General features: G+C 41.4%; 1 long non-coding RNA gene and 1 other non-coding gene across 4 annotated transcripts in view; one reads left to right on the top strand and one right to left on the bottom strand.

Moving 5' to 3' along the window:
* The window catches only part of LOC138824776 (uncharacterized), a 278,919-nt gene that overhangs the window by 129,475 nt on the left and 121,595 nt on the right, over nucleotides 1–27,849 (top strand). For all 3 annotated transcript variants that reach the window (XR_011371187.1, XR_011371186.1, XR_011371188.1), the window contains one exon: nucleotides 21,005–21,098. This is a non-coding gene — a long non-coding RNA (uncharacterized lncRNA). The remainder of the gene's footprint in view (nucleotides 1–21,004; nucleotides 21,099–27,849) is intronic.
* Nucleotides 22,283–22,386, bottom strand: LOC138824901 (U6 spliceosomal RNA). The gene has a single exon (XR_011371217.1). It is a non-coding gene; the product is annotated as a U6 spliceosomal RNA (small nuclear RNA).

Raw genomic sequence — 27,849 nt, 5'->3', positions numbered from 1 at the left:
CTTTTAGCTACAGAGTTTTAAAGCAGCTGTTTGTAGAACTGGTCCTGTGGGTGGTTGGCAGCTTAAGAATCCTGCTTGGAGTTGGGCAGTTACCTTGTGAGCTTTACCTGTGAGGCACTGAACCAGGTCTGCTGGCTTGGTCACTGTCTCGTGTGGGTTCTGTGATAGATGTTTCACTGTGAGAGCATCTCCCTCTTTAGCTTCCCCACGGTTTGGGAGTATCTTCCTTTTTTTTTTTTTTTTTTTTTTTTAATCATTCATGGGGCTTGAACTCTGGGCCTGTGCGCTGTCCCTGAGCTCTTCAGCTTAAGGCAAGTGTTCTACCACTTGAGCCACAGTGCCATTTCCAGTTTTCTGGTGGTTTATTGGAGGTAAGAGTCTCACAGACTTTCCTGCCCAGGCTGGCTTTGAACCGTGATCCTCAGATCTCAGCCTCCTGAGTAGCTAGGATTACAGGCATAGCCACCGGTACCCAGCTTGAGGTATCTTTCTTATGCCATGCTTCCATCAGTGGTACCTGACTGGAGTTTTTTGAGAGTAGCTTAATCATAGATGGATTGAACATTTAATCAATGAATGGATGTGCAGAGGGTAGATGTTAATATGGCTTCAGTGGATGGGCAATGGATGAATGGGTGGATGTGTAGATGAGTAGATGGTGAGGTAGATGGAGGGAAACATGGATGATAGAAGAGTAGATGGGTAGGTGGATGAATGGATGGTGGGATTAATGGGTGGGAGAATGGATGGTGGGATGAATGGGTGGTAGATGGATGGGTGGGAGGATGGGTGGTAGATGAACGGGTGGGTAACTGGATGGATGAATGGATTGTGGGGTGGATGGATGGATGGGTGGATGGATGGATGGGTGGATGGATGGATGGTAGGATGAGTGGGTGGGTAGATGGATGTATAGATGGATGGGTGGATGATAGGATGAATAGGTGGGTAGATGGGTGGATGGATGGTAGGATGAATGGGTGGGTAGATGGATGGATGGGTGGGTGGATGGATGGTGGGATGCATAGGTGGGTAGATGGATGGATGAATGAATGGGTGGATGGATGAATGGAGGGTGAGATGGATAGGTGCATGGAATTATAGATGGTGGGGTAAATGGATGGAAATATAGATAGATAAAAGATGCGTGGTGAGTAGGTGAATGGAAAGATGGATGGATGGGTGGATAGATGGATAGATGGTGGGATGAATGGGTAACTGTATGAATGAATGGACAGGAGGATGGATGGGTGGGTAGATGCGTGAATAATGGGTTCGATGGATGGGGAATAGATGGTAGATAAATAAATGGAAATATGGATGAATAAAGGAGTGGATGGGTAGATGGATGAATGGCAGGTGGGATTGATGGATGGTGGATGAATAGATGGTATGGGCAGATGGTTAGGTGGTGGGTGGATAGAGGGATGGGTGAGTGAGGGAAATGAAAAATAACTGATTTTTACAATATTACATCTTTGTACAGACCACAGGAAGGATAAAGTAAGAGCATTGTTTAAAATATGGGATCTTTCCTTTATTCCTTGTTATTTTCCTTTGAACCTACCTGGTATTTTCCACCCAATTTCAAATATAATATTTGCCATAGCTTTATAGGAAGACTGATCAGGAGAGAACTGGAGAGGCAGTTTTGTTTTAAACTTATGAGTCTTTCATCACATCTTGAAATGTCGCATAAAAATTTTATGGGACAGTTTTGATAAATAGTGACAATATAATAGCCAAAAGCCTTTTCCTCCCCTCCTCATCCTCCTCCTTTCTTTGTGTTTCTAACTATCCTTAATACTTATGCTAGAGGGTTTAAAAAAATTAAGGTCTTTCATTTTTTTCTATTGAAAAAAAGATACAGGAAAAAAACGAGAGGGTAGTTAACATTCACCCCTGGAGCTACTGAGATAAAAATGATCTACCTTCCAAGCCACCTTCGCAAGTGTTCTCTGAAATTAAATGGACTGTCTTGAAAACAGGATGCTAAACTTTATGCCAGTTTCCTATTCATGCGTAGATGTACTATCAGCTGGGCCTCCTGTTATTGCTTTGGTAAGTGTTTTTGTTGCTCTGGGAAAAAAACCCACACGTTTAAACCATATCATCCTCTAATGCTGTGCCTGGAGGAAAAAATAGTAGCTGGTTTGACTATACATAGATGCTAACTCTGTCTTATATGTATTAAAGGTATAATTCTATGTATGTCTACACAATAAGAGAGATGTGATAATAAAACATGTAAGAATGCTTACATATTTTAGAAGCAAGGGACCATGGAATTAAATTGGAAGGCAAAGCAGTCAGATAATGAATATGAGGGCTTTTGAAGTTTATTTCTTATCACTACCATAACTGTAATGAGCTCTGTGACCTAGTTAGCTCAGGATCAGCATGCTATTAGATGGGTGTCACAACAGTGCTAGGCTGTGCTTCAGTAACAAATAAATCCTGACATTTGAGTGATATAATACATCAAAGGTAGATTTTCTTACTCAGGAAGCCTCTTCCATTGTGTTTATTTTAGTATGCAACATTTGTGATTTCTAGTCACTAGGGAGGGATGCCAGAGTTGGAGTATGCACCAATGCTTGCTTGCACCAGCACTGAAGGAGGTGTGTGCTGTGTTCATTCACAGCTCCTCACCAAGAGCTGGTCACATGATCATAACCAAAAAAGCCTGGGAATGCGAAGGAGTGCATGCCATATTTAGTAGAGAGTGGTTTTTGCCGCCAGGAATATTCAAGGAGGTAAAATCAGAGCCATGATTCTGGTCTCAACTAGGATATTGTGTAGGATTTGTGGATCTACCTGTGCTAACAGTTGTATTTTCTAACTTGCATCCAGTGCCGTGTTGAGACCCTCTCCTCATTATGGATGTTCTGCCATCCTACCTACAGAGGGGCGCGCGCGCGCGCGCGCGTGTGTGTGTGTGTGCGTGTGTGTGTGTGTAGCATGTTATTAGTGAACACTATCTTTTTTTCAGTGCATGTATTTTCTTTTGCTGCATTTTCCCTTTTTATCTACCTTCTAATCTCCAGATATGCTCTATCCATGCACTGACCATCAGTGCATCAATGCATCAATCCATCACTGCACCAATCATAGTTCATGCAACCATGCCAAGGACAAAGCCCTGGAAAGTCACAGCAGAATCTCTTAGTATGGGGTAGCTTTTCCTGATGACCCTTGTCCTTGAGCACATGAATTGCTTTGTCCATAAAGATTCGGTTAACATTCCCAAGTGCTTTCTTTGCCTGTGGCCTCAAGCCAGTACTGGCTCACGGAGGCGCCACAAACACATTTTGGGTGTGTGAACAGAGGCTTCTTTATGTCTGGACCTGTGGGGCCAGTTTGGTTTGGAGCCAAGTATGAAGCTGTTCACACCTCTTCACAGTTTTGTTCCAGGAGGTTCTTTCTACACTGAGACCTCTGGGATCAGGAGAGAGTGGACTGAATGGTCACCTCTGGCTGTTGATTTGAATAGGACCAAGGCTGTGGTCAATATCCTATTTGATGATGATGATGATGATGATGATGATGATGATGATGATGATGATGATGATGATGATGATGATTTGAAATTATCTGTAGTCCTAGATAAGAGTTACTATCTTGGGGAAAAAATGTTCCTCACTACCTCAGCTATAGTGACCTGCTGTGGCTTCTTTCTCCTCCCCCATTCCTGGGGCCTGTCTGCCATCGCTACTGCATTTCTGAAGTAGGTGTTCTTTGTGGCCAGACTTCCATTTGCATTGTTGGGCCTTCCTGCTCTCTCCCATGGATGTGTTTGCTTTTCATTTGTGTTGAGCTCTTCCTCTTCTTCCCAGAGATTCCACCTCATGATGCTTCTAAAGCACATCACCTTGCTCACATAAGACTGCTGCTGAGGACTTTATTCACCCTCCAAATTAGAGGCTCTAAGCACCTCATCTCTACCCACAGGCCTCAGCCAAATTCCACTCCTCATTCTCTTCTACCTTACTCTGGAATGTGTCATTTATTCCCTGTAGAGGCAGTGTTACACAAGTCTCTACATGGAGATTGCTAGCTACTCTTCAAGGGCTGGGTTAAATGAGTGGCCTGATATCTGTACTGGAAGTCTGTCTCTCCTTCCTGTAATTCAAACTTCCTTCTGAGATGAAACCTTCCTGCCTGTTTCATTAACAATAGCTGTCCATGGAGTTGTCCTGGGAACCTGAGGATGTACTTGGCTCCAAGGTAAGGATCATGGTGCTCTTTCACCATGATCTCTGTCTAGAGCCTGAGAAAGGAATGGAGACCTTGGAGCTGCTGGGATGCTTAGATATTAGCATCCCTTACACTCATTGATGAGTTTAAAAGGCACGCTTTATGTCTTGCTGAATTCTGTCTGTACCCAGCACAGCTTGTTACCTGCAGACTGTCCTTCAGTCCTTAAACACTCCAAAATGGTTTGTTAAATAAATCCCCGGATGCTTGAAGGGACTGTTTGGTTCTGTAAGACAGAAGAGCTGAGGGCCCGGCTGAGATTACATTGATTGGGCGGCTGTGGTCACATCCCAGCAGCTACTTTAAGTAACAGTTTGTTAAGGAATCCGACTGTGCCAACCTAAGTCCTTCTGCACCATTACTTTGGGTGACAAATGAGCCCAGGCACCCCTGGATGAATGAATGCCATTCACTGCTCCTGTCCTGCCTGTAATAGAATTAGCTTTCAAGTAACATTGAAGAATTCTTCTTTTTTGGCTTACTTTAACAGACCAAGAAAGCAAGTTGTCAGAGTCTAAATCCTTCAATGAAGTTCAAAAGCCAAAGGCTGGCTGGAGACACATAAGAAATAAGGCGGGAGGCTGGCATTATTGATTTGATAGTCCCAACCATTTAGACAAAAAAATTGTGCATAAAATTATATTTGCTCCTTCTTTTCTCCCCTCCCAGATAAATATCTTGAGAATTCCAAACATTTTCATGACATTGTTTTTCCAAATCACCTCATCCGCCTTGTACTCTTCTGAATAGCTTCCATTGTATTGAAAGTACTAAGAATTGAAGAACATTCTAGATGCTGTCTGGTTAGCCAAGACTCAGATAGAGAATCACTTTTGTTCAGTTCTCCACTCCACATTCAAAGGCCACACTTAATCTCTGGTAGCACATTACATTGCCGCCTCATAGGATCCATGGGCACCTATAATTTCTTATCAGGAAATCCCATCTTATTTCACCTGGGGGCTGGCCAAATTGTCTTTATATTTGTCAGAAAAACCTCTCCCCCATTGACCTAGTTGTAAAAAAAAAATTTCTGGGTCCTACCACCAAAATGTCTATAGCGAGGTGAATGTTTGGTTCGGGATGGCAAGTAGTGTTATCAAGGCTCTCTGTTTTGGCTGCCTTCTCCTCTCTCTCAGGAGCAAGAGGGCAGAAGGGTTTCCAGCCTACATCACTCTCAGTGTTAGTTCCATAGAAGAAGAGGAAAGCATCTGTAGCTTTTCTGGGGAGGCCCAAAGTAAGTCCTCAAGTTCAGTCTGATAGAACAAGCTCCATCATGTAGGCATCTCTCAGCCACTTGGTGGGTCTTTAGAAGATCCGATTGCTGATTGGCTAGTGTAGCTCACATGCCTACTGTTGGGCCCAGGATGGGGGCCACATGGGTGGAGTGGTCCAGTCAAGAGAGACCAGGGCCATTCCCAAAGGATAGGAAGGATACCTGGCAGACCCCAATTAATGAATGCTCCCTGCAACCCAGTTGTACTGCCCCCTTCCCAGAGGCAGATGTTATAGCCTATTAATTTTTGAGCACCTCCATCCTGTCTTTAATAAATGATACAATGAATGATCAAGAAGTAGCTGTTGACTAAATCTGTGCCTGATCAAATGTCAACCAGATGAGTGAATTTGATGAAATGGCTTTGTGTTAAAAAGATTCTCGTCTCTCTCTTGCTGCTTTGTAAAAACAAAAAACAAAACCAGGCCAACCCAAACATAACTTAGGTGCACACAGAGAAAATGCAAATATTGAAACTTGAAAGGCCACTACAAGATCAATTTTGCTGCGTAGCTTCAGTGGGAGATCAAGTGAATGTCCTAAGTGCCAAGGCGGGAGGACATTTTCTTGTAGGGCAAATGAAATGGAACCATAGCCTGACTACAGCCTGTGGCTTGAAGGCAGAGAGACACTTTTATTTCACATATCCCAGAGCAATTCCATCAGAAGAATACTCTCTTATTCAAAATTCAAACACTCTAACTTGCCTTTGGTTAATGCAATTATTTTCTAAAAGCCACTTGGCAGCTTTAGCAACCGTATATCAGTTTCTACATGCAATCCCCATCTCTGCTAACTGCACCGCCATTGTCTCCTTACCTCTCGGTCCTTTGTTTAATGCTGTTGGCCTGCCCCCTGGTTACTGCATCTGCACACTCTGATCTGACTTCCAATCCCACCATCCAAGCCCTAGGCCAAGTCTTGGCTGCTGCTGGGGCCTGTGTGCTTACCTGGGCCAGAGAGCCACTGCTGTAGGGTCATCTCTTGCCCTGTGGGTTAGCCACGGTGGGTGGAACTTTGGGGGGAAGCCTCACATTCATCCTTGGTGTGAGTGACTTGGAAATCTATGTTCTAATCTGTATTCTGATTATCCAGCACAATGCAGGCCTTATTGCCCACTTTTGACACCTTTGACACTTACTGAATTTAATTACCCTCCTTTCTGTGGTGGCCTTCCCCTCGTCTATCCTCCTTTCCCTCCAGTCTTATCACCTCCTGCAATAGATACTTACATTGGCCCCTTCCCTTCTCAGGCACTGACCTTGGGGAATCAAAACTCTGGCAACTGTTTTCAAGAAAGAGAAGGTATAGAAAAGAAAAGCGTGAAGGCAATGAGAAGAATAAAGACGCGGACATGTACTGGCTGGGTGGAGCCTGGTGGTCGTGGGTTGATTTTGAGGTCTCAGATTGGATTTAATGGAGACTTGAGCAAAGATAATGCTAATTACAGCACAAAGACAGACAGCAACCACAGCGGTTGGTCAACACCTTAGTTGGAGAGAATGTCCATCTATGATGTCCTCTATGGTGTCTCAAAGCTGGGGTGTGAATTCAAGCTTTGGAAAGGTGTCTGTGACCCAGGGTCAGCAGAATTCTTCCAGAAATGGCTAGATTAAAAAAAAACAAAACACCATGAACTGCACAGCCTATGCAGCCTCCATTGCAACTATGTGACTCCACCTTAATTACATACAAGCATTTAAAGACAAGACCTAGATAAATGAGTCTGGCTGTGTGCCAATAAAACTTTATTTATTAAAATAACACAAAACAAGTGGAGGGCCAGATTTGGCTGTGAGCTGTCACGGGCTAATATGTGACCTAACACCACTGCTCAACTGTAAAAAATAGGTTTTGCTATCAGAGCCGTGTCCTGTGGTTTGTGTGGTTTTGACAGGCTCCATCTGACTGGGGAGGGGTGGGAAGAAGAGGGAAATGAGGGCCAGGGGTGGGAGCTGAGTTGGGAGAGAATAGGAAGGCGCAAACAGGAGTGCAAGCCCAAGCACAGCACTTTCCTTGAGAGATGCATCTGGAAGAGAAAAGCACTCAATTCTGGCCAATATTGTGGGCAGCTATAAGTAGAAGGAATGAGTTTTAAGAAATGCCATAAAACTCAACTTTATAGGGATTCGGGCTTCACAAGGTATGCTGTAGCAGCCACATTGAATAAATGTATGTTTTTCATTATGTTTTTATTATACATTTAAAGCACATTAAGCCACCAACAGCTCTGAAAGAAGAAAAAAATTGAGAACCTTTGGCTTTATAAGTAATCTCATCAATTTTGGGGACAGCAGTACTTTAGGAAGGTAGAGAAAGACGCATGGTTGTCCTTCCCAGATGCATACCAAAACATTCTTCTTCAGGGAGCAATAGTAATAGAAGTTTAGCTATGTTGGTCTCCTATTGAGGTAATGTCCCCTTACCTTTTCCTTTTTTTGGTGTGGATGTTTATACATTTGCCTTTGAGTTGTAGGTAATTGATTGGCATTCTTAGTCTGTTAAAAAAATTGGCTTTGTTGAGAGTTTGAGAAAAGACTAAAAATGATTCTAAGATATTGTAGCTTGAAATAACTTTTGGCTCTGTGAAGGGTGTGATTTCCAGTGGTATGTGATAATATTTTAACTCTTACAACTCTTAGGCAGTGGAACTGAGGGGGATGGTCAGAGAATCCGGGGCACAGTGGAGCTTCCATGGGGGAGGTTAGAAGGTGGGGCACTTGGGGTGACACATTGTCTGTGTTCTTCCCCAAATCTGTTTCCTGTCACTGCAGGACGGGGGAGGGTCTGGCTTCACATCGGTGCACTGTCCGTTGGCTGAACCATGGTCGTTGGGGCCACCTTGGCTCAGAGATGGTGGCTTACTTTGTCTTGTGGCATCCAGGGGTGGAATGTGGAGCTCTATGGATCGTATGTCATCACATTTAGAATGGGAAAGATTGTAAAAAGGATCACCATTTTATAAGCAACCAAGAAAGGTCAGATACCGCCCACTGAGTCTTGCTGGGTTCAGGTGGGTAGCTCATGCCTGCCTTCTGAGCTACTTGAAAGGCTGAGATCAGGATTGCAATTCCAGGCCAGCTTGGGCAGAAAAATCTGCAAGACTCCCATCTCAACAGAAGAATGTAGTGCACATGTGTCATGCCAACAAAGATGGAAAAAGAATAGGATTGTGATTCAGGAACATGCTCCGGCATTATCAGTGCCTACAAGGGCTGGGGTGTGGCTCAGCAGTGGAGCACCAGCCTAGCAAACACCAGTCTGAGTTCTTGCCAGACAGATAGATGCTCCTTACCATTCACTGCACGCTGTTTGAATGCCTTTGAAGTTCTTCAAAAGCTAGGAGGAGATTTAATTCATCTAAGAATCTCAAACCATCAGGTACCGAGGCCATTTGAAATGGCCTTTTCAAAGAGAACCCTGATAACTTCAGTCCTCCTCCCTCTAGCCTCTGCTGTGGGTAAGGCCTGCTAATGGGGGGGGGCAGCCCCTCTCCATACCTGTTGCGGGACAGGGCCACATACCTGCTGAGGAGGGAGAGGAAGAGGGCAGGATGGGATTGCATAGCTCCGTCTCCTGTTTCCCTTGCTGGCTGTTTGTTAGTACATTTTCACACCTTGTTTTAATGCTGCACATACACTCCAATTCTGTTGATGGACCCAATTTTTGAGTTTTTATTGTTAGGCCCAGGCCATGTAAAAGGATCCTCACTTTCCTTTCCGAAATTTTGGAAATGTGGCTTTCTACGAGACTTGGGACCACACAGTATATTTCTTCTTTTATCTTCCCAAGAGAACAAAATTTGAAAGCCATCACTTTTTTAAAAATAAGTTTTTTATTGTGAAAATACCATACAGAGGGGTTACAAATACATGAGCAAGGTAATGAGCACATTTCTTATCAAGCATTTTTGCCTCCTCCTTTGTTTTTCCCCTCCCATCCCTGCCCTCCCATCCCTACATTCCCTCTCTCCCCCTGCGTCCCCCCCTCCGCCTCTCTCCCTTCCAGAGTTGTAAAGTTCATTTTTCAACATAGCGTCTTGTACATCTCATTGTTGCAGTGGGTCCTCCTGTATCCCTGTTTAAACAATTTGTCTTTTCCCTTCCCCTCCCCAAATTATACCAACATCAAATACAGTGAAAACAGGGGTTATACTGTGGGGGAGGGACATACAAAGCAACAACAAAAAAAATCACCTTATAAATATGTTAGAAACAATAGCAAGAAAGAAAAAACCACTTGTGTCCTTATCTTGGGGTTCATTTTGCCTAACATCATCTTATCTGACCTTTTCTGCTTGTCTCAGACATATACTAGTTATTGCAAATAAGGGAAACCATGGGACCTATGTTTCTTTGGACCTGGCTTACTTCACTTAATAGAATTTATTCCAAGTCTTTCCATTTCCTAACAAATGGGGCAATGTCATTCTTTCTGATGGAGGCATAGAATTCCATTGTGTATATATACCACATTTTCTTGATCCATTCATCTACTGAGGGGCATCTGGGTTGGTTTCATATCTTAGCTATGGTAAATAATGCTGCAATAAACATAGTTGTGCTGGTAGCTTTAGTATGGTCTTGTATGTTATCATTTGGGTAAATGCCCAAAAGTGGGATTGCTGGGTCATAGGGGAGCCTTTTGAGGAACCTCCACACAACTTTCCAAAGTGGTTGAACAATTTTACACTCCCACCAACAATGCAGTAGGGTTCCCTTCTGTCCACATCCTCTCCAGCATCTGTTGTTATTAGAGTTCTTGATTATAGCCATTCTAACTGGAGTGAGGTAGTATCTCAGTGTTGTTTTGATGTGCATTTCTTTTATGGCTAGAGAGGTTGAGTATTTCTTCATGTGTCTATTGGCTATTCTTCTTTCCTCTTCAGAGAAGTTTCTCTTTAAGTCTTTAGCCCACTTATTTATTGGGCTGTTGTTTCTTTGAAGATTTGTTGTTGGGGGATTTAATTTTTTTGAGTTCCAGGTATATTTTAGATATGAGACCCTTAGTGAAGATGTTCTCCCAATCCATGGGCTTTCTGTTGATCTTGCTAGCTATGGCCTTTGCCATGCAGAAGCTCTTTAACTTCATGCAATCCCATTTGTCCAACCTTTCTTTGATTTGTTGTGTTTCTGGGTGTCTATAAATCAAATTTGGGCCTGTGCCACGGACATCTAGGGTTTCTCCTATTCCGTCCTGTAAGACATTGAAGACATTTGGCTCTCACACTTCATTCCAAACAATGCTTCCCCGCCCTGCCCATCTAAAATCCAAACGCTTTAAGGCACAATTTCAAAACATTTTGGATATTCAACTAGTTTATTTCCGAAGCTTGCTGATGAGTTGAAATCTTTTTGAAAATGATTTTAATGCTGTTTGAAATGTTCTAAAATAAACTCCAAATATTTGGGAGTACTTGAAAACTCATTGAGCTTTTAAAAATGTTTATGAAACACTTAAATAAAAGTGATTATGAACTGCAGAAAAGGCCTATCACATTCATTTTGTAGCTTCATCGTTGTGAATTTTTCTTATTCTTTGTCTAGATTTTGTCTTCTAAGTTTATGAAAATAGATTAGATTATTTCTTATAACCACATCATCCTGTGTACCTTTTTTAAAATCTGGAATTGAATTATTTTTCCTTCACAGAGTGAGGAAGTACTGAGTGCCTACTATGTGTTAGCCACTACTGTGTGTTATCTCTTAGTGGAATCAGACAGTAAATGGGGGACAACATTTGCCTGTACCCTGGGAGCTCATGTGTTCTAGTAGAGGGGATAAAATGATACAGAAACCACTTAAATAAAATAAATAAGGAAGTATTATGCTCTGGCTCTCCACGCTCCCCCTCCCCCTTTGCCCCCAATCCCTAATGCCCATGTCTTAAGCTGCTATCAGTAGAAGTGGAATCTTGAATTGGAGGAAGTTAATCCCTGGGGGAGGGGACACTGGGACTCTGGCTCCTTTCTCTTCTTGCTTCCTGCTTTCCATGGTTCAAGCAACTTTCCTCTACCATGTGCTCCCTGCTTCACCATAGGCCTAATGCAAAAGGGACCAAGTGACTGGGTATAAAACTCCAAGCCAAACCTTTCTTCTTTTCCATTTGTTTGTCTCAGGTTTTTTTTTTTTTTTTTTTTTTTTGTCACAGTGGCAGGAAGCTGACTTACACCGTGTTAAAGTCTAGGAAAAGAAGAGAAAGGTGAGGACAGAAGTTGGGGGTGGGGCTACCAATTTTAGATAGGATGACTGGGAAAGGACTTGAGGAATATAACTTCTGAGTGGAAGTCATTGGGAGAGGGGGTAGGACATCCCAGGCTGAGGAAGAATAGTGAGTGCAGATGTCCTGGGGCATGAAGATGAATGCACACAGGTCCTGCCATGAGACACTGCTGAGAGACCCCCTGGTTGAAGCAGGGCAGACAGCTAACCAGGAGATGAGGGCCTGTAGACAGTGGAGTGGATCAAATCACCTAGGGCCTCTAGGTCATTGCAGGGGCAGAGAATTGCTCTCAAGAGCAACAGAAGGCTGTTGGAGAGTTTGGGGTACTTTTTTTTTTGTCAGCCGTGGGGCTTGAACTCGGGCCTGGGTCCTGTCCCTCAGCTCTTCAGCTCAAGGCGAGTGCTTTACCACTTGAGCCACAGCACCACTTCCACCACTTCTGGCTTTCTTGTCCGGGTTGGCTTTGAACTGTGATCCTCAGATCTCAGCCTCCTGAGTAGCCAAGATTACAGGAATGAGCCCCTGGTGCCCAGCTGGAGTACATTTTGACTGAAACACCCTGGCAGGTATGCTGAAGGGCACAGGGCCTTGAGGGTGAGACAGAGGAATCAGGGGATGGAGAAGTAATTAGGAGAAAAACGGTGGATAATGGAGGGGGAGAGTGGGAGTGTTCCAATCTAAGTGAAATGAAGAGCCAGTGTAGAGTTTGCTGCTAGACTGGTTAGGTATGAAGAGCAAAAGGGAGGGGTCAAGAGGTTTGGTCCAGCAGCTGAGCAGATGCTTTGCTGTGCAAGGCATTGCATGGGCAATGAAGAAAGAGTGTGGCAGAAGGGGGCTTGGGATGGGGTGTGGGGGTTTGGCTTTGGGTATTACAGATTAAGGCTATCAAGATACTCAAGGAGCTGTTCACTAGGTAGCTGGGTATATGAGTGTGAGCCAGAAGCAAGATCAAGCCTGGAGTTGCCAACTGACCTTGTACATAACATGTTAGTATGAAAGGAAACGGACAGAATACTGGGCACTGGGATTGTTCCATTATGAATTTAGGAAGAAGAGACGAGGCTAGCAAAAGACACAGAGGAAATCCAGCCAGGAAAGCAGAGGATGTGCTATGCTGTGTGAACCACATGAGGAAGTTCTGAAGAGCAGAGAGGATGAACACACACACACACACACACACACACACACACACACACACACTTCATTAATACTTTTCTTGCTTGCTCTTTTAGTTAGTGCCAATTGCACCCTTCAGCTTGTCAGTATTGATTCACATTCACATCTTAGTTGGGAGCCAGAAACACTGATTCATTTTTCTGTGACTTAACGGTAAGAAGCATGGCTTCTGGGTACAGTAGGAACCCAATAAATGTCTGCTGTGTGGATGGTATTTGAAAATAAGCTATTTCAGCTTCAGGGGCCACGTATGCTGAAATAAACCGTTGCACACACACCCTGAAATGGTGCTGGGCTGTTGCTGATGGACATGTTTTCAGTCATTGGATTTTCCTCATTGTTCAGTCAGGGATGGTTGAATGCTTCAGAAAATAGTCAGATGCGCATGATTCATTAAGTTAACAAATAACCTACTGTGTGTTCCACTTGTTTTCACGCTCAGGAAGTTGGTATGTATCACAGTGTCTCCTGTCGTGTCTTATGGCTTGAGCATACAACTATTCCCCGTCTCTTTTTTACTGGCAGACATTACTAATCGGTTGTCAAACTATGCTGCTAATACCGACTGTGTTCTAATATTCTTCTTTAGGTTTCCTTGGAGAGCTGGGGTTCAAGACCTGCTTACTATCCCATGGGTACACTGAGCCCTCGCAAAATGGGGAGAAGTAGATGCTCATCCCTCTGTCCCGTAGATGGACACTGGAAAAGAGGAGCCCAGGAGACCTGGGCTCAATATCCATTCTGCTACTGGGAATGTAGCTTGGGGAAAGTTTCTTTTGTTCACTCCTGTTTTGGATAGCCTTTATGCAGACTGAGAGTTGTATAGCCCAAATCTCCTGGGAGGTTATGTTTCCCCCCAAACTTCTGCTACTAGTCATCTACTAGTCCTGTCTATGTAGATATTCCACTCAAGGGCCTTACCTGTATCAAGCCATTTAATCTTGGCATCATCCCTTCATTATAGGTATTATTTATATCCTCCTATTTTTTGGGTAAGGAAACAAAGGCAGAGAGAGGTGAAATAATCTGCCCAAACTTCCACAACTATAAAGGATCTGAACTTGAACCTGAATCCTGGCTCTGTGACTGCCAGATGATTCCTCACTCCACTTTTCAAATTATTGTGTTGTACTGAGGAAATTGTGGTTTTCCATTTTTTTAAATACGTTTTTTTATTGTGAAAATACTGTGCAGAAGGGTTACAGTTACATGAGCAAGGTAATAAGTACATTTCCTATCAAGCATTGTTACCTCCTCCTTTGTTTGCAAACAGAGTTGCTCAGATGGAAGACTGGGCCTCAGAAGGCAAGACTCGGAGTCTCTGATTTGTGTTTCTAAGGTCCTGCTTCCTCTTAACACATCAATGCGGAAACTTGAGAGACTTAAGAAATAGCCTCAAAGCCCCTGGCTGGAAGGCCTCCTGGCTTTGTGTCCTTATCTCCTTCTGGCCTGTGATAAAGATAGCAGTGTGGCTTAACAGCACTAATCCCTCCATCTCGAGGGGACTGCTTACATTATAGATGATGGTAACTTGAGTTCTGGCTCCACAGAACACAGCAATTAGGAAGTGTTCTTCAAGGCTCTTCTGGAAGCTGCCAAGGAGGTTGTGCACGAAGCTACTTGGAATCTTAGCTCTGTGGCTCAGGGGAGACATCTTTCTCTGGCCCCTGTGCCAAGAACTTTCTCCTTCTAGACCTCAGATCACTATAGTCTCCCTGATGTTTGGCTCCAAGAAAGCTCAACCAAGTCAGTGCCGTGCACAAGGGAGTTGAACAACTTTAAGCCCTTAATTGCCTTCTTTTCCTTTTGTCTAGTTTTTCTTCTTATGAATTAATTTCTTTTCTGTGCATTTTAGAAGCCATATTAAATATCCCTCTTGGAATAGGTGAACTGAAAGTGCAGAAAAGTTATATTCTTTAATAAAGAATTTCCTGCAAATGATAGCAGTAATGCTGGGCACCCTTAATTAGCCTTAAAGTCCTGGATTTTGTGAGATTTTCATGGCTGTCCATAGTACTTTAGAATTGACATGGAGAGCTAATCTTGCTAGAGGTGGAAGGATAGAGGACCACATCCAGCCACTCCCAGGTTGTCAAGATGGAGGAACAAGAGCAAGGCTGGAGAAGAGCAAGCAATCATAAAAGAGTCCTTGTAAGCCATCCCTCTTTTGGGCTGGAGCTTGTAGTTTGTCACATACATTTCATTTTTGAATCCTTATTGCCAATGTGTGGGTCATTATCCACTTTATTAACAAGGACACTGACATTTGGTGTAGTTCAAGAAGACATGCTAGAATTTGGTGCTTGGATGATTTCAGCTACATGCACCACCATTATAGCATGCACAATTCAAACCCCATCATCCCTGCACTTCCTTACTCAGCTGCAGCCGGTGCTCTAGCACCCCTACTGCTCATTCACATTATAGCCAGAGGGGTGGCCAATCTGCAACTTTGCTCACACGATCTACCTAAGAAACTAGTTCACAATAACCTATTAATGTGTTTTACGAACAACTAGAAGAAAAGAACTGAGGAACTGTTAACACAAAGAGATGAGAACAAGTTGGAAAGATTCATTACTCTGATTTGATTTGTTTGTACATATTGTACACATGTATTAAAATAGCACACTGTACTAATTAGAATTATTCCATGTTAATAATTTTTTTAAGTTTAAGGAAATAGAAATTCTAACCATTCTAATGATCATTGTTCTTTGTATGCATGTATTAAATTGTCACACTGTAATCCATAAGTATATATACTTAAACTTAGAATTGGCTAAAAAAAATTCAATTCAGCACTTTTCAATGTCTTTCTTTCATCACTAAATAAATAGTATCTGAACATGGCCTCTGCTTTCATGATCCAGCTCTGCTCACTTCTCTGGTCTCATCTCTTGGAATCCTTTTTTGTCTCATCTTCTACCATGGACAATAATGTGCACCAAAATATCTATAAGGCTTGTCAAAATATGAATAGTGCACTCCTGCTCCCAGAGATTCTGGCTCAGTAGTCTATGATAGACCCTAATAGGTGTCTTTGACATTTCTTTAGAAGATTTTGGTGCTGATGAGGCTTTAATTGGCCTTGCCCAGCACACGTTTGTCCAACACTGAGCCTTTTTCTCATGATCAGCAAAGTTTTTCTATAAAGAGTCAGATGGTAAACAATTTTTTTGGCTTTTCAATCAATTACTTGTTCTGAATCCTGGTTACTCAACTTTTTTCCTATCCAGCTGTGCCATCATAGTGTAAATTCAGCCATGAACAATACAGAATGAATGTGGTCGTATTCTGATTAAGTTTTATTTAGAATGACAGATGACTGTCTGTATTGTTTGTGCACACCAAGCCAGGAGTGAGTTTGGTATAAGCCCTGTTTTATCTGGCAATAAAGCTTGTAAACTTAGAAATTTGTCCTTGATTGCAAAGTTTGTGCTCCCTGAATTTGCTTACATAACTTTTTCTTAGGCTATCTTCTTTGCAGTACTCATATTCTCCCTTGACCTTTCTCTACTCTTCCCAGCCCTTCAGAGCATCATTCATCCCTCACCCATGCAGCAGTATTCATCTCATGGTTGCTAGGTGGTAGAAATAGGGGGAAAAGGGCAGATTCCCATGAGGATGGGAACTCTGTTTTAGTACAGAGGGTGAACACTACAGAGGTGGTAACTAACTTCATTGGAAGTTAGATTTAAGGGCTGTTGGAAAAGTCTGACAAAAATTTAAGGTGATATGAGCAGTATCTTAGCCAGGACTCCCTCCTCTCAGTAGTGGTGGACACAATAAAGTGTTGCATTTGTTTGTGGGCCTCTGTGACTCATGCTGGTCAGATTGAAAGTTCTATGACTCAGCACCGTCTGGCTCTGCTCCCTGTTGTTTCCTTATTACCTGATGAGTCAAAGGTTCAGTAAGTACTCATAAAACTAAGTTTGGACTTAATGGGACATTCCTAGGACTGTTTGATTTATTCTTCCACAAAACATTTTTGACTGCGTCGTCAGTCTCTGTCAGAGATGCTGAAACCTAAAACTTGTTTTTTATGAATTTATTGATTCAGTATTTATTGAGTACCTATTGCATATCAGGTTCTTCCCTGGATCAAGGTACAAAAAGGATTGTCAAAAATAGGAAAAAGTCCCTGCCTTCATGGAATTTTTGTCTTTTATTTGGGGGTTGAGGTGGGACGGAGGTAGATAACTCAAAACACGTAATCATGTTAGAGATGAGTTAATGCAAGGGAGGAAGCAGAAAGCAGGGCATGGAGTGTGTGGGTGTGGAGGCAGGCAGTTGCAATTTTAGATGGAAGGCACTGAGAAGACCTTTATGATAAGCTGAGGAGGTGTAGAACAACTTCTGGAGACAAGCTCAAAAGCAGTAACAGTAAGAGGAGGCAATGCAACTTCCTCTGAGGTGGCAATCAGCTCCATTTTTGATGATAGGTCCTAAATGAGTCAGGCTCAGTATATTCAGCAGGTTCTCTTGGATACTCGCTTCCACTACTACCTGGTAATCAGTTTCTCAAAATCATGCTTGTTGTAAATCATGACCATGAGAGAAAAGTAGAGATTTTTATAAAGTCTTCTAAGCTTAAACATTCTCTTCTTCCTTAGCCACTCCTGAAATCAAGATTCTATAAAATGTTGATTCACTGATGTAATGAAAAGTTTAAGGATCAGAGTTACCAGGAAATAGTCTGGAAAGTTCCCATGGTTGGAATGATTTATCTAGAAGAGCTATTGGGTAGAGTTTACTTAGATTATACCTTTCCTAAAGTGTGGGATAATCTACTTTTCTGGTTATTCTACTTTATCCATTTTCCCTTCTCCCACATAACAGAACTCTCAGTTTTTATTGAAGATGTGGCTTTCCACAACTTCTGCCATCTGACAGACTCCCTTGCAGCTAGGTAGGAGCATATGACTAAGATCTACCAAGTGGGTTGCATCTAAACAGAATGGCTTTACACAGTTCATTCTAGTGTCATCAAGGGAAAGTGTGCTCTTTTCTTTTACCTTTCTGCCCCTCCTAGATGGACTATTGATGTAATAGTCAAGAATCTAGAAAATACATAAAGAAAGAATGAATCTAGAAGCTACCACTGTCCTGATAATAGAGGCACCATTCAAGCAAAACCATAGAAGAGGGCTGGCTGGCTCTCTGGTTTATAGAGATGTTGCATTGGCTTTGGACTGTTCCTCTCCAGAAATTTTATATGAGAGTATAAAACAATTATAGTCTTCTCTTAATTTGTACTTGAGATCACATACAGAAAAACCTAATTATAACTAACATGTGCGGATCTAATGGAGCTGTGGGTGTCTGAGAAAAGTGATAACAAATATAGGTGCTTAGTTTTTGAGACTTAAAACTTGATACAGTCAGGATGGAAATGGTATATGTGCTTTGAAATGAAGTTTATTTTACTGCTTATTTTTTTATTACAAAACAATACATGATCATCTTAAGAAAGAATACAGACACAAATAAAAAAAGAAAATGAAAGTACAATCATCTTTCCACCCATCTAGAAATGATCAGTTAATACAATAGTGTATTCACTTTTATTAATGTAGAGATATTTTTAAGGGCACAATATTTTTAGCTTCTAGTGTTGAAAACATCATGTTATATTAGCTAATATATTTTTACACTCAGGATTTTAGCAGGTTTGTGGCATACCATTTTATAGCTGTGTGATAATTTATTCCACCAAACTACTATAACTGGGTATTTAGGTAGTTAATTATGATGAACACTTGTGTTGCATCATTTCAAAAATTCTTTCCTAAAGGTAAATTCTGTGAAGAATCAGGATTATGAGCACATGAGAGCTGGGCAGGTTTCCAGAGGGGAGGAAGAGGGAGATGGAACTCTGAGTTCTGAGCGGCATCACGGGGGAGCGTCCCTAAGAGACGCGGGATGGTAGGTGGTGGTTAGTTAGCCTTGGGCTATGCTGATTGGCCAGATGTGGGGGTGTGGATCCATCATGGATGGACAGGAAGCCTACAGCCCTACCACAGAGAGATTGAGGGATTGGAAGAAAGAATGCAAGTCATCTTCTTAAGGTTGCCCACTCCCTTCCCCTATTGCTTAGCCAACCTACTCCTTTGTAAACTGGTACCTTTAAAATTTTTTTCATCTGAAACCAGGACTCAAACTCAGTATCTGATGCTTTTGCCCATTGTCTGGTGCTCTACCACCTGAGCAATGCCTCCAACCCCTAAACTGTTTTGTAAACAGCACCTCCAAGGAGTGTTCATAATGAGTGTGTCATCTATTTTCTGTTGGGATCCTGATTGACAGACTCAGTGAAATCCAGTGTATTTCCCCAAATGTTTTTTATTTTCTGTTTGAAATCAACAGGTACCTAATAACCTCTGTGCTATAGATTCTTTTAAGACAAAGAACTGAAAATACTTTATTTGCCTTCCCAAGTAAAATAAATTATGAAATATTTTATAAGAAATTGAAATAGTCTTTTATTCCTAGTCTGTGGATCCCTGCAGAGGGGTAAAATGGGCTCTTATTCACCTGGCATTCATTGGGATACCTTGAATTCTTGGCTTGAAAAACTTCCCAAGGGATACATTGTGTATCTGTGAAGAAGAGCAATGGTATAATTTATTTGCAAAGTTTAATTTTCAGAATTATAATGGCCTTAATGAAAGGCATTTGGAGTTACATGGTAAGCCAAATAAATTGATTTTAGCCTTGACATGCATAAATTATATGTTGGTATTTAGGAAGAGAAATATTCCCCCTGGCCATCCACAGGCCCTCCTTCTGTACTTTACAAGTCAAAGGTACAACTTGAGAATAAAACACTTCTTAGGAAATAGAATGTCAAGAGCTCTTTGTTAAATTTGCTGTAACAATTAAGTTCTCAGGTGAGAAAATGCCTCTTTTTAAAAATGTTTTATTGACTGTCATTCATCGCACCTTTTATAGGAACAAGTTGTCATAGTGAGTACACATTTGGATGACTTTTTGCCTCCATCTCAATGAAAAGTTTGAGAGGAGGAAGCGGTTGCTGTCCATTGAGTCGAATAGCAATGGAGGTTGGCTCTGCCTTGCTGGTAGAGTGGAAAAACAGAGGCAAGGGCAGCCCAGGGGTGGTCTGGCCATCTTGATTATCAAGTGAAAAGATAGCTCTCCTTTCCTTCTGAGCTGGTTTGTATTGGCTCTGTGTTTTGTGACAAAGCAAGTAGGTGACATTAGAAATTAAATGGGCAACATGTGGCTTTTGTCTTTCAATTGAGGGAATGTTATATAAGAAAAATAGAATCACCATTTGAAGCTTCCAGAACAGGCTGGGCATGGAACATGAATCAGAAACATATATTCAGGATTATTAACACTTGAGTATAGACTGGTTTTTTTGTAAGGACCATGATTACATTTTTGGGAAGTCTACTTTCCAAGAGAGCTCTTCAAAGAAGTAGCACAAACCACTGTTTGCGTGTGACTGTGTTATGTGTGCCACGAACAGTCGCTTGCACCCCACCTCAGCACTCAGGCTGGGGAAAAGAGTTAATGGATTTGGCACATAAGTCTCTACTGAATAGTACCTGCAAATCAAGTAGTAGGAGGCCATGGTTTTTAACTCATGTATGGCAAGGCTCACATCCACTGGGAAGAAAGGATGCATGCTGTGAGTTACGGTGGCTCAGTTTGTTAGCATTACCTGAAAACAGCAACCAAAGTGTGGGATCAACCTGGATTGAGATCTCCCAATTATCTGATATTGCTGTTTTAGATTAGAGCCTAAAGCTCGGAGCTTCTGGAAGATGGGGAGAGAGATTCTCCTTGCAAGGAATGTTGGGAGAATCCAGTAGGTTGGAAGAGTACCAAGTTGGAATGACCTTTCCTAACTTTACTGTTTTGCCCAAGACCAGCTTTGCAATGTCCAAAAACATGTAGATAAAGGGCACCCTTCTCCATCTGCTGGGAGTGCAATTCTTCTCTGTCCAGGCTGAATGTCACCAGTGTGCTTAGCGCCGGTACCCAGGAAATCACCTGCTTCTCCTGCATCCCCCCCACCCTGACCATTCGTCTCTGTCTCTGCAGGCAATGGGGAGAGTGGCAGTGTGAGTTTGAAGAACAGTTCCTCTGGTAATGAAAATGGCCCTGTGGATCCAGCTGTGCCTGCAGGTCAACAGAGGTAGGGGAAAGGCCATTTGCAGACATTTTAGTTTTTACATGCACTGTATCAGGTCTATGCAAAAAGTTAAAGCTTAGGAAATGTGGAGTTGCCCACTCTTCGGAGCACCCTTTGAAAAAGTGATACGACACAGGTATATTTGACTGCAGCACAGCAGTGCTGGGTGTGGGAGGCAGACTACTTGCAGACCATTTATTCCTCTGATAGCTATACTTTCCTTTGAAGGCACATGTCTTTTAATGAAGTGGCTCCTTAAGAAACTCTGTGTGATCAGAATGCTTAAATATTCTAAGCTTGCCAAAGCTAACCCTAGGCATATTTTTAAAGCTGTCATGTGTAAGTTGTTTGTTTTGATGGAAGTATTTTTATTTACATGGGAAATTTGCTTCAGAGAAATCAGTTCCTTATTTGAGTTTTTAATCTTATCACCTCACTTAAAAACCTGAAGAACTTTAATTATAAAATAAATTTGGAGCTGCTATTTCACATGTCAGGTTCCTGTTATTTTTCTCATGATTGTTTACAAAAATAAAAGACAAAATTTTAAGTAAAACAGGCTATATATTTTTTCATCCGTAAAGCACATTAAGTGTGACTTTGGAGTTTGTATATCTAGCCAGAATTGTCAGATCAATGTGAATTTTAAAGATCTATTTTCACATACCTTGGACTAATAGAATAGTGAAGTGACATTGAGCCATTTTAAGTCACAGGATAAACTTCCTTTCTTTTTCAGTCATTATTAAGATTTGAACTAAGGGCCTTAAGTTGGCTACACAGGCCCCCTACCCCTTGAGCCATGCCTCCAGCACAATTTTTATGTTAGTTATTTGGAAATAGAGTCTCACTTTTTACCTATGCTTGGTTGGACCACAATATTCCTATTTACACTTCCTGAAATAGCTAAGATGGCAAGATTTGGGCAAGCATGTGCCCCCATAGCTAGCCTTTCCTGCTGAGGAAAGTTTTGTGAAACTCTGCCTGGGCTGGCCTTGAACTATAATCTTCCCAACCTCAGCTTTCCAAGTCACTATGATTACAGACATGAGCCACCATGGCCAGCTATCATGACATACTGAACTCTCGAGAAAATAATTCCAAGTTTATTTTCTAGAATCAGTTACTTGCAAATTTTGCCTAACAGAATTACTTTTCTTGTATTCTCATCAGTGTAGTTGTGCACAAATAAATTCGTATTCTTCTATGTATGAGGTGTGTAGTATGTATGCTAATGCTAATCTTCTCTGTGTCGTTCCAATTTTAGTATATGTGTTGCCAAAGCAGACACTGTATGTATGTATGAATGTATATATGTATGTATGTATGTATGCATGTATGTATGTATGTATGTATGTATGTATGTATGTATGTATGTATGTATGTATGTATGTATGTGTGCATGTGAACCCTTTCTCAAATGAATGTTTTTGATATAGGTAGACAGAAACCTATGCAAACATTTCCCCTCACATTTGTTATTAGCACCGATTAGTTGTACAAGATTTTATTTGGCATATCCATATCGGCAAGCAAAGTACCTTGATCAGATTGATCCCATTTATCACTCTCTCTTATCCCTCACCCCGTCCCAAATCTGTCTCAACATGCGTCATTGTTCAATTTTCAAATGTGTACATACAATATTTTGACCCCATTCGCGCCCTCCTTCCCCCTCTGTTTGTCAACCCTTCTTACTAGAATCCACTTGTAGCAAAGGACCAGTTTCACATTCCTATCACTTGTCACTTTCAGCATGTGTTCAGAAGCCTTTCGCTGTGGTATTTTACACAGCAGACACAGTGATTTAATCAGCTCAACCCCACGTTTGATCTTACTTCACTGCAAAATCAGAACTTCCCCTGTTCTGCAGATAGCTAGGTAACCTGAACAACGGCTTCCCTTCTCTCCTGGTTTATAATCATTAATCTGCAGCTGGTGAAATCAAGCTGTAGAATTACACGGCAACTTTGTGATTTTAATAGTTGAGATTTATTTTGATAGTTGGTCCTATCCTCTCTTTTAAATGAATCGCCTTATCTTAAGTGCATGACCTTCTTTGTAGCTTGCTGTTATCTGAGAAATAGCCTTTGTTATTCTTTGGAACTTTTCCACTCTCTGTGGGCTCCAGTGAATTTTTCATTTTTTTCAGACACTTAGCTTTGCGTTCATAGAGCTCTAGAAATGTGTTTCTCCACGTCTCCATGTGTTTGTCAAAATATAATACCAATTGTTAGCTTATCACCATTGTGTGTGAAGCAGACAAAGGCTCTTTAAAAACTGTAGGTTTGTCTCCAGCTACATTGATGTAGAGCTCGCCCTCTTCCCCCCTCCTCTAACATTACCCCACAGTTAAACTTGACTTAATCCTCTGGGAAGAGATGAGACTAGCGGCATTGGGCGTTAGTGAGATCCGTTTGACGGGATGAAGTGTGAGGTTTAGTAAAACTGGAGGGTTTTGTCATACTCAAGTCATGAATGCTTCCATTTCTTCCCTACTCAGAGGCTCTGTTCCGCATGAGTCCCATGGATCGCTTGTTATCTAGAGTTGTCCATTATGGTGTGGACGTTATGTGCTATCTCTATTTGGAATTCTCTGAAAAGCCTTTGTTTGGAGAATTCTCATATTGTAAACCCTTCCTATCCAAGATGGAATCCAGGGGTTCATTTTCCCAGCAATCTTTGCTAGCCATGAGTCTCAAGATGCACCAGTATGATGAAAGCCCAGGAGAGAGTTTGATGGGAAATGAGAAGGGGAAACATGGTGGTCTTGGAGGGCGTTTTCTGTCTGTGGTGGTGGCAGTAGAGATTCAAGGGTTTAAGGAAGAGAGTTGTTTGTAGGTGTTCGAGAGGTTCAAGACCTGACCAGGGAAGATTGGGGTTCCAGGAGAGCACAAGCAGGAAAGCCCTTGAAAATTCATCTCATTGGAAGAACCTTTGTGTAGCAATGCATGGCCATCATCCGAATTATGGGAAACTAGAAACAGGAGGCTCACAATCCAGGCACACACTAAGACAGGAAGAAAGGCTCTATCTCAAGAAAAAAATCATGGAAAAAAGGGCTGGAAGGACAAAGGATAATGCAACAATGATACTAGACACTATGTTGGAAATGAACTTTACAACCTGGGGGAGAGGGGGGTGGGGAGTAGGAGAAAATGAGGGAGGGGTAACAGTGTTTACAAAGACATGTACTCATTATCTTACTTTTGTAACTTGAAACCCCCCTGTTCATCACCTTTACAATAAATTTACAAAAGGGAAAAATAGGATCTGGATTTGTTGTTCAATAGAAGAGGCCCTGAGTACAAACTCAGTACCATCAAAAAAGTATTGTAGCATTTAGCAAATGTCATAAGTACAGATATCTGGACATAGCAATAAATATTTCTAAAGCACAAATTATCAAAATATGGGAGCCAGAATTGACCTTAAAACTTTTCCTGTACTATATATCAGATAAAAACTCCCTTCTAGGATATATAAAGAGCATATACAACTTCATAATCACAAGAAGAATGGTACCATAAAAAATGGCCTACATATTTGAACACATACTTTTGGAAAAGGTCAGTGAACAGTGAGACCATGAAAAGATGATTAGGATAATTACTTATTATGGAAACACAGATTAACTTCATGGTGCGACAGTACATGTTCTGTTTAACTCTGGCGAGTCCCCAAGCATTCAAGAGGAAGAAGAGGTGCTGGAACCCTCCCACTCCTCTAGTGGAAACAGAAGATGCCCAGGCACTTCACTGTAAATTTGACAATGAGTTTTTGTTGTGTTTTGCTTGTTTTTGAAGTAAAGTCTCACTTTTTTTCTGTGTGCCTGTCTGTCTTGGGGCTTGAATGTAGGGCCTAGACACTATCTTTGAGCTTTTTCTTTTTTTTTTTTTTGCCCAAAGCTAGTGCTCTACCACTGTAGCCACAGATCCACTTCTGGCTTTGTGATGGTTCCTTGAAGATAGAAATCTCACCGATTTTCCTGCCTGGTTCTGATTTTGAACTTCAACCCTCAGATTTCAGCCTCTTGAGTAGCTAGGACTACAGCTATAAACACTGGGCAACATCTCACTTTTTAGCCCAGATTGAACTAGAACTTACTTTGTAGCCCAGGCAAGCCTCAGTCTTCCTTCCTTAGATTCCCAAGTGCTGCGATTACAGGAATGTACAACCATGCTTGGCTTGACAATGATTTTTAAAAGAATTAAACATTTACTCAAATCTACATGCAAATTAGCCATTCCACGGTCAGGGACTTACCTGAGAAAATTAAACACATTATGTCTACATAAAGACTTATACTTCTTTTTTTTTTATTGCAATCTTATTTCTGATAGCCTGGATGGAAATGGCGCAGACATATATTAAAAAAATGACCATGTTTCTTATGGTCTACTGACTCCCACATTGAATGAATGAATCTTAGTCATTATGCTGAGTGAGGGACAGACTTGGAGTGTATAATGTATGATTTCATTTATATGAAGTTCAAAATAACACAGGAAGAAATTGCACTGGTTTTTTGGTTCCCTAGGGACAATGCTTGATGGAAGGGTGAAATACAAGTAGGTACAAAGTAAATTTTATTATTATGTATTGCTTTGGTTTTGATTATACTTAACACATTTCCTCCTGGTAAGTAAGTTAAATTTGAAAATGTACTTCACTTTTGTATTTTCTATTTTATTCCTACCTAAAAAAAAATTCCTGACTGCTTATCATTTTTACACAGTTTCCGGTTATGTTTGTCATCCTTTACAGAGCAGTAGTAGTTCACAATTAAGAATGTTTCCCTTTACTCAACAATACTGTATGTGCCCTTTCCTCTGGGTATATCTATTTATCTCTCTCATTCTCTCTTTCTCTCTTTCGTTTTTCTTTCTTTCTTTTCTTCTGTTTCCTTTTAAATGACCCAGAAATTCAATTGGAGTGATTCAGTGAAGAAAAACAACTTTGTCTGTCTGAAAGGAGTCACCCAATAAAATTATAGCTTTAATTTTCAGCCTGACCTTTCCTGTAATTTATTTGAGGTTGCACGATTTCAAAGGAAATAGACTGTTCACTGAGGAATGTATCATCCTCCATCCCACAGGAGATTTGGAAAATCACAGCTTAGAGGGTGATAAAGTAATGCTATTTTCTATCCTTTCTTAGGCCTGTACTGAGTAGGGCACTGGTTATAGGGTCTTTCAGTCATGGCCATTTCCAGGATCCTATTTGGATAGCTTCATGGGTGGATCGACAGGTCACCTAGGAATCTTGTTGTGGAGCAGTTTCTCATTCAGTAGCTTTCTGCTCACTTCTGAGATTCTTGTTTTAAATGAGCTCATTCAGATTATTCTGCTTGTGTCCCTAGACTTCACCTTGCATACAAATGGCAGGGATCATACTCAAATAGCACGATCCCTGCCTTTAAAATAAATTCTTCTCTTTCAATAAATAACACCTTACCATGGATAAAGGTTTAAAGCAGAACATTCAACATGTTGGTGATTTCTCTCGTCTTCATAATCAAGTAGTCATCATGGACTACTTGAAGTAGTAAAGCCAGTAGTAGTAAAGTAGTGAAGAAGTAAAGCCAGCTAAAGGGTGAGAGTGCACAGGGCGGGGTGAATGAATAGTTCTAGAGCATCTCTAACCTTTGTTGTGTTGCCATGGGATGGTTGTGTTTAAGGTATGTACCAGGGCAGTCTGGAAAAATACACTGAAACATATCCTGTTTTGAACCCTCCCTGCCGTTCTGCCCCTTTGCCTGTAGCTTTGTGGTGCAGTAGTGACTGTCCTACTCTAGGCTTCCCATGTGACTGGCTTTAGCCAATGGGAGGGTAGCACCCAAAGCAAGCAGAGGTTCAGTTTGCACTTGAGCATGAGCTCCTCCCATCTGCATCATTGCCATGACAACAACATGATCAGATGAGCCTACTGGTCACAGGAAGAGGTGGAGGGCATGGGGAACACTGCTGCTTCTAATTGAACCCATTGCCAACAGGCTCTTCACTGCCATATTTAGGCACTTTAGAACACTAGGTGGTTTTGGTTTTCAGCTCAAGTTTGAACTGGCTCCCTACATAGCAGCAGTAGCTTGCTGGCCCATTTGGTGTGGTAGGGTCTGAATCAGTAGGACATCTTTAGAGATGGATGGTAAGATTCTGGAGTGGAAGAGAAGATCAAGAGTTGGAGATCTGGAAAAAAAAGTAAGAACAGATTCAGTAGCAATAGAATTAAGGTAGTTAGCATTTCAGTCTCCTTAGAATTTTTAAATTAGACTGTAATAATTGTACATCTTTAACTATTAAGTCATGATATTTCAAAGCATATATATGTACATATATGTATATGTAATGTGACTGATCAAGTCAGAGTTTATTTCCATTTCTTTGTCAGTTACTTGTGTTTAGAGATGAAGTTCCTATATCATTTGCTTAGTGTCAACTCATCCTAACAAATGAGAATAATTTATTTCAAATCATAAGATGTCAATAAAAATTATTAAAGCAAATTTAAAAAGAGTAGATACAGCACTCAAAAGAAACCATGGTTTCCCTCATTTGCAATAATTAGTATATGTCTAGGATAGTCCTAGCAGAGGATCACAATAGCTCAATAACTATGTACATATGACCATATAAAATGATGCTAATCAAAATGAATTCCAAGATGTGGAAATGAGAGTTTTTTTAAGTGAACTGTTTGCAGTATTTCTTTTTTACTCATACTTTTCTTCCTCTGGTTTATTCCCTGTGGTCAC

Source organism: Dipodomys merriami, unplaced genomic scaffold (assembly GCF_024711535.1).
Source record: "Dipodomys merriami isolate MVZ:Mamm:240054 unplaced genomic scaffold, mDipMer1.0.p SCAF_13, whole genome shotgun sequence".
NCBI classification, from domain to species: Eukaryota; Metazoa; Chordata; class Mammalia; order Rodentia; family Heteromyidae; genus Dipodomys; species Dipodomys merriami.
Note: the sequence above shows the minus strand (reverse complement) of the source record. Positions and strands in the feature narration are given on the sequence as shown.